Here is an 8,023-nt window from a genome sequence, read left to right on the forward strand (position 1 = left end):
AGAAAGGCTTTGGCAATTCTGCCTGCCAAGCCCTAGTTGGTAAAAATTGTTGAGCAGTAAACTCTCTGCTGGCCCCAGGAGGCATCTGAGCTTTTGACCCTCGGAGTAAAAGAACATTTCGTGACTAGATCCAAACTCGCATTCCTGATTCCATGTATCTAGAGATTGTTACTGAGTAAAGTGGTTTGCTAGGGAGGAGCGTCACAGATCCCCCAAACCCCTTCCCCAGAAGTCTGCATTATGGGTGGGCATCTAATAGGGCTTGGTCACAGCCCAGTGACAAAGAACAGTGAGGCTCCTAACCCAGCAGCTAATGCCTATCCCAGTTCAGGCTCGGTTTTTAAGATAACCTGGCCAGCAGGAGGTTCAAGTGACCAATTGAAAAAAAAGTCACCAAATTAAATCCTGCACGTACCCCATATCTGCAAAGCAGGCTATATAAGGCATGTGCCCAAACGTTTTAAGCAGGGAACACAGGTCTCAGATTTCACAGTCCTAAGAGATTTGATTACTCTAGGCCCTGTAGATGGGTTTGAGGTGAGCAAAGTCAAAACTAGTCAGGAAGACATTTTCTTCCAAGAAGAAAAATACCAGTGCATGACAAAGCACGGTGGCCATGGCCATGAAGACAGATAATTAATTCCCAAGACACAAATAGGGTAGACATAGCCTGTCTCTGTGATTGATGCGATCTGGGACTCAGGAAGAGGTCTGGGATAATTCGGAATTCTAACTTGTGTCCCTTGGTCCTCCGAACAAGGTCGGGATAATCATCTGAAGGAGATGAAGGGCCACATAATAGGCAATTACTACCACTCAAGCTGGGACACACAAAACAGGCCAGGCCAGAGGGAAGCAGAACCCAGCGATGGAGATGGGGGTGTAGTTAGTTCCTGGGGGTGGGGGTGTGATATATAGCACTTGAAGTCAGTCTTGCTTTATTCCTGACTTTCAAAAAGTAAAAGCTAATACTTTTTTTTTTTTTTTGGCTTGAGCTAGTTTGAGTTCGACTTCTGTCACTAATAGCCAAAAGAGTCTGTGAAAATAGAAAATTGTCCTTTGAATAGTGAAGAAGAGTGAAAAAAAGTGAAAGAAACTAAGTCATGGAATATAATTTATTACTATTGTTAGTGCTATTTTGGTTTTTTCACCATTTATCTGTGACAAATATTTCACATTCACAACTTTACTTTTCTTTTACTATTTAATTAATTAAATTCTAAGAGAAGGTCTGACTACATAGGCTTGGTTTACTTGGAACTCACTATGTAGACCAGGCTGATCTCCTCCAACTCAGCCATAGAGATCTGTCTGCCTCTGCTAGGATTAAAGGCATGGGCCATCATGTCTTGCTATAATTAAATCTGGCTCATGGGCCGGGTAAGACCCTCAGAGAAGGTTTTGGTTGTTTTTAATCTTTTTTTTTCTTAAATAAAACTAAGTTTAAAACAAGAATATTTGCTGAGCAGTGGGATTAAAAATCCCAGCACTTCGGAGGCAGAAGCAGGCAGATCTCTTTGAGTTTGAGGCCAGCCTGGTCTACAGAGCAAGTTCCAGGACAACCAGTGCTACAGAGAAAAACCCTGTCTTGAAAAGCAAAAACAAATGAACAAAATATGTTTTATATAAAACTCCTGGGGTAAAAAAAAGGATGTGGCAACAGTGAGTGCCAATTCCCACTTTGTGTATGTGTGCACACAGGTGTGTGTGCATGTGCTTGTGAGTTTGGGAATGTATTCACAGATCAGATAGCAAGCAGGAGTCTTGGTTTACTTTGGTCAGAAGTTCCTGAGATGAGTTGGCTTTGTTAGAATGGAATCTTCCGAGTCATTCATCCGGTGAAGAACCCCACAGATAGCATAGATTTGAAACTGTCCATTAACTCTGCCTGCGATCTTGTTAGCCATGGCCACTTTCATCTGATAGAGGGCTAGTCCTTGGAAGCACTATAGCGGTTGCCTGTAAAGCATTTCCCAGTACAAGCACAAGGTCTGCCTGGCCACACCATTTGCAGGTGAAGGCAGGTCTTCAGCTCTCTAGATAAGTTCAAAACCAGGAGCTCCTTTGGCAGGGTTGGTGGGGGAAGTGGGTAGGGGAGCGGAAGGAGTGCCAAGATAGGGCTTCATCAAGTAGCCCAAGTCTGGTCAATTACTTGCTAGCTAGACCAAGCTGTCTTGGAAGTCACGGTAATCCCCCTACCTCAGCCTCCCGAGATGGGATGGGATGGCAGGCGTGCACCACCACAGGTGAGACTCCTCAGGGGGATTTCAGGATTTCAGCCGTTTGACATAGGTACCTCTGACCAGTACCGAGGATGCAGAGAGACTTGGGTATAGTGGGATTTAGTCAGTACTGTGAGGTGTCTGGTCCTGTCTAGTGCTGGGTCCCCTGCCATCACCATCTCCCTGCAGCTCCCTCTCACTGTGTGTCATGTCTAATTCTGACTCCACGTACTACTCAGCATTCTCTTTCTCCTGGGGAGATAACAGCAAAGGAAAGGAACAAGAGCATGAGAGAGTCAGAATTTTAGAACTGAAGGAAGATAAAAGGTCTATGTTTGTGGCAGGTGTGGTTTCAATAAATCAAACATCTTAGAACTGTCATTGTTTTGTTGTGTAGTGTGTGTGTTGTTTGAGACAAGGTCTCATTCTGTAGCCCTGGCTGGCCTGGATGGAACTCACTATGTAAATCAAGGTGGTCTTTAACTCACAGATTCACTTGTCTCTGCCTCTCATGTGCCGGGACTAAAGGCGTGTGTCACCATTGTCAGCGTTTGTTTTGTTATGAAACATGTCTCCAGTAGCCCAGGCTGCCCTCAATCACAGTGATCATTTGGCTTTCCATGTGCTGAGATCATGAGCATGCCCTACGTGTTTAGACCAAACATGTTTTTCACGTATGTGCTAGGGATGGAACACTTGGCCTTCACTATGCTGGGCACTGCTTTCCCACTGAACTTCATCCTCACTGAAATATCGCCTCGGCTCTTTTCCACTGAAGATGAGATGGAAACAGCACAGTAGGACTGGGCCCTGGGTCCCTTCACCTCTGCTGTGAAACAAGGCACCGCGCATACAGTAGCTTGAAATGGGAATCATGTTGGCCTCTTTGCTCTGCTAGCAGGTGAGCCTGCTCAACCGGGACCAGACATCCTCTTACAGCCTTGCTCACGGATATAATGGCCAGGCTGATAGGCCTGAGCTGGGTAAGCTCAACTGTGCTCTGTGTGATCTGTTATCCTCCAGCAGGCCAGCCCAGATGGGATCACATGGTGGTGGCAGGGTTCCCAGATCAGCCACAAGGCCAACCTCACTGTATATGCATTTTTTTAAAGGCTCTGCTTAAATCACATTTGCTACTTACTACTCCATTAGCCAGAGAGGTCATGTGATCAGCCCAGAGTCAGAGTCAGGGAAATTCTCCCTGAGGAAGGAAAAGGCATATCACATACAAGAGGTATATAAAACAGGAGGAATTTGTGAGCATTTTTTACAATCTGCTTTATAAGGGAAGAGCGAGCATTTACAGCTCGGCGTGATGGTGCGTGTCTATAACCCCAGCACTTGAGAGGTAGAAGCAAGAGGGTCAGAAGTTTAAGGTTAACCTTGGCTATATAACAAGAGCCAGAAGCCAGGCGGTGGTGGTGCACGCCTTTAATCCTAGCACTCGGAAGGCAGAGGAAGGCAGATCTCTGTGAGTTCAAGTCAGCCTGGGCTACAAGAGCTAGTTCCAGGACAGGCTCCAAAGCTACAGAGAAACCCTGTCTTGAAAAACCAATAAATAAATATAAATAAATAAATAAAATAACAAGAGCCAGCCTGGACTATGTGAGGCTTTATCTCCAAACAAACAAAATATGTATACAAATAAATGAAAAAGAAAAAAAAAGAGAAAAAGAGGCAAAGACTTGCTGTGTGAGTGCCCACGTGTTCAGATGCCTCTGGAGGTCAGAGGACAGGTCACGAAGGTCAGATCTCTCCTTCCACCACAGGGGTCCCGGAGACTGAATTTGGGCCGTCCTGCTGGGCAGCGCGTAGTCACTGCGCTATCACCAGAGCCCAGCTTATTAAAATAGATGTGTTTCTGAAGAGACTGGGGCGATTAGCATGTTTAGAAACCAAAACAGTTGAGAAAAGACTGAGGAAATCTAATTGTTTTAAAGTTGTTCTTGAAACTGGGAAGATGTCTCAGTGGTTAAGAACACTTGCTGCTCTTGCAGGGGACCTGGGATTGGTTCAAAGCACCCACATGGTGGCTCCCAACCATTCATAGCTTGTGTCCCAGGGGGTCTGATGCACAGATACAGCATTCAGGCAAAATACTCAGACACATAAAATAAAAACATATTTTATTTTTGAGACACGGTCTCTCTATATATCTATAGCTCTGGTTGACTGGGAACTCACTGTGTAGATCACGCTGGCCTCAGAATCACATTCTGCCTAACTCTGCCTCCTGGGCTTGGATTAAAGAAGTATGCCACCACACCCAACAATATTCTTAAACATTAGAAAGTTATCTAAACACAGTAGTGTACAATTATAATCCCTGTACTCAGGAGGCAGAGAAGAGGCAGAAGCAGAGGCAGGCAGATTTCTGTGCATCACAGCCCAGCCTGGGCTACATAGTGAAACCCTGTCAAAAATATAAAATTATTTTCAACTGAATTCTTGGAAAAGTAAATAATTCTCTCTCTCTCTCTCTCTCTCTCTCTCTCGTTTTTGTTTGAGAGAGGGTTTCACTGTGTAGCCTTGGCTGTCCTGGAACTCACTCTGTAGCCCAGGCTGGCCTCAAACTCACAGAGATCCACCTGCCTCCCGAGTGCTGGGATTAAAGGCGTGCGCCACCACTGCCTAACAGGTAAATAATTATCTCTTAATTGTTCATTCTGTCACCTTTATAATGAGAGGAGAGAAAGCTGAAAAGGGGTGGTATAGCTTGAGGTATCTGTAGGCCAGGAAGGAGGGGCACCCTACAGGCCTCCTGTGGAATAATTTCCTCCTGGAAGACTTTGTCACTTCCCCTTTGGGAGGCTAATGAGTCCATGTGTACCCACTTTTTCTCTGTCCTTTCTACACTTCTGGTTTTTAATCTGCCCTCTCTTATTAATAAGGAAAAAAGAAAAAGGGCACACAGTTAGGGGTTAGATAGGGGAGGGTGAACCTGGATGAAGTTAGGGGTGGAGTTGGGGCAAATATGATCAAAATACATTATATGAAATTCTCCAAGAATTAGTAACGTAGAGCTTTAAATTGTTGTTTGTGTACATGTACTGTCATGTGTGCATGTGTAGAGGTTGCAGGACAACTTGTGAGTTGACTTTTTCCTTCCACCCTTTGGATCCTGGATATCACACTCAGGTCTTCAGGCTTGGTGGCAAGCACCGTGACCTGCTGAGCACCTCTCTGGCCCTATCTGCATTGCCTTCTCAGTGTATTATAAACTCAAGGAGGCTGTAGAGACTGCATCTCATTCCCTTTAGCTCTAAGTCACCCTTATCAGCCGCAGAGCAAATTGTGAAACAGTCATGGTGCTTTTAGTTCTTTAAAGTATATCATAATAAGACAAGCAAAAAAGTTGGATGTGGTGTTTCATGCCTGTCATCCCAGCCCTAGGGAGGCAAGACAAGATCCTCACACTTCCAAGACTAGCCTGGTCTACAAATGAGTTTCAGGCTAGCCATGAAAGTGACCAAGTGTCTTTACAGACAGAAGATTGTGTCTTGGGGCTTGGGAGATTGTTCAGTCAGGAGAGCACTGACCTAAGATTTGGGAAATTCTGGCTTTGATCCCAGCATCACATAAAAATGCCCTGATAGTATATGCCTATAATCCCAGGAAACAGAGACAGGAAGGTCAGAATTTCAAGGTAATTTCCAGGAGAAAAAAAAAGGTTCGTCTAGCATAGGCTTGTCTAACAAGGGCTTGTCTACTGAGAGCTTCTCTGATGTAGGAGGATCTTCTGTTGCTCTAGCCTCTTACTGGCTAACTCTCACATCTTGATTAACCCATTTCTAATAATCTGTGCAGTACCACGAAGTGGTGGCTTACCGGGAAGATTCTAACCACCATCAGTCTTGGGTAGGAGAAGCATGGCATCTGCCTGACTCTGCTTTCTTTCTCCCAGCATTCTGTTCTGTCTACTCCAGCCACCTAAGGGCTGGCCTATCAGGCCAAGCAGTTTTCTTTATTAATTAACCAATGAAAGCAACAGATAGAAGATCCTCTGTAGTGAGCCGGACAGGATCGCCATTACAAGATGGCGCCGACATCCTGTCTTGTTGGAAATAAACAACTCCATATTTGGCTAAGCCTTTGAGAGCTGCGTGTCCCCCGATTCCCGCATGCGCGGTGGATAAGGGTCCCTGGGCCTATCCCGATGCAGTCTGGTGTCAGCTGTTGGTGGCAACCAATCACAGGGCGACCCGTGTGCTATTTCCATATATAAGCAGCTGCCTTAGTGCTCTCGGGCCCCTTCGCTTCATGCTCTCTCTCAACCAAGGGCACTCCAATAAAGCATGATCTGAGAAGAATCCTCGTGTGGTGGTTGTTCTTTCTCGCTGGTCGAGAAGTCCGCCGCAATCCTCCTACATCACTTCTCTACTGAGGCCTTCTCTACTAAGGCTCCTCTACTGAATGCTTCTCTATTGAAGGCTTCTCTACTGAAGGCTTGCTTGTCTACTGAGGCCTTGTCTTAGTGAAGGCTTTTGTTCCAAGTCTGATGACTTGGGTTTGATTCCTAGAACTCACAGTAGTGAAAAGAGAGAGCTTGACTTTCTCAAGTTGTTCTTTGACCTTCACATGAGCATCGTGGCATGTTCCACCTCAGTCCCCACCCCCAATAAGTAATGATGTAGCAATAAGAATCTCAAGGTAAGCCTCTCATAGGCATTTCAAGCTCAGCGTGGGCTACATGAGACAATAAGTACATCTTGCCCCATGACTACAGAGTATGTTTGCTGAGTCACTTTTCAGTGTTCCCTTCCTGGGGTCAGAGAAGTAGCTGGGCAGTTCCTATAAACTGAGCAATAATATAGTCACAGAGTTCTAAAGATCAAAGGACATTAAGGAACCACCTGTTTTAAGGTGAAGAAGCAGGCCCAGATAAGCTAAGTGACTCACTTTCGACCACACGGATAGGAAGGGTCAAATCCAGAACTGTCAAATCAGGGAATCAAGTCCAGATGCCGTCACCAGGCACCTTTGTTACAACCAGGCGGGTACGCAAGGCTTTCTGCTGCGCCAGTGGAAAGAAGACTGTGTTGCTTATCGGGGTTGTAACTCATTCATAAAGGAGTCACCAGGGCTTCCTCTACCCTCAGCACGTGTAGTGGCTCACACCTGCAGTCCCAATACGACGGAGGCTGAACCTGGAGGATGTTGGTGAGTTACAGGCTGGCCCAAGCTACACAAGATGACACTGTCTCAAAAACAAAAGACAGACTGAAATAAACATCAGTGATAAAGAGAATGGGACAGCGATGGTAGACACATATGCATTTGGCCTATGTTTGTGGCTTACGTGAAATTCAGGTGGCCACTCTCAGTCTGGGGTAATAGTTCTTAAAGGGTGGCTGACTTTTTCTTTTCTTTTTGTAGTAAGGTCTTATACATCCCAGGTTATAAGGATAACCCTGAATTTCTGATCCTCCTACCTCTGCCTCTCAACCACTGAAATTACATGCATGGGCCACGAAGCCTAGTTTTCATGTGGTGGAAGAATGAAACTCAGGGCTTCATGCATGCTGGGCAAGCACTCTACCGAATGAGCTACGGCCCCATTCACCTAATTTTGAGCAGGGTTTTACTCTCTATCTCAGGCGGCACTAGACCTCACTGTGTTCTCAAGCTCCCAAGCAGTCTTGTCTCAGCTTCCCAAGTGCTGGGATTACAGGTCCAGGTCATGTAGTCCACGCTGTGTTGTCTTCAGCTAAACTGAGGATGCAGACTATTTTAATTTCTTGCAGTCTTGCCCTGCTGTGTTCTTAAGTGCCGTGCTGTCTCTCCAACCCCGAGACCACGCA

This window comes from Microtus oregoni, unplaced genomic scaffold (assembly GCF_018167655.1).
Source record: "Microtus oregoni isolate MIOR12 unplaced genomic scaffold, Mior012 000019F_ref0000042, whole genome shotgun sequence".
Taxonomy (NCBI): domain Eukaryota; kingdom Metazoa; phylum Chordata; class Mammalia; order Rodentia; family Cricetidae; genus Microtus; species Microtus oregoni.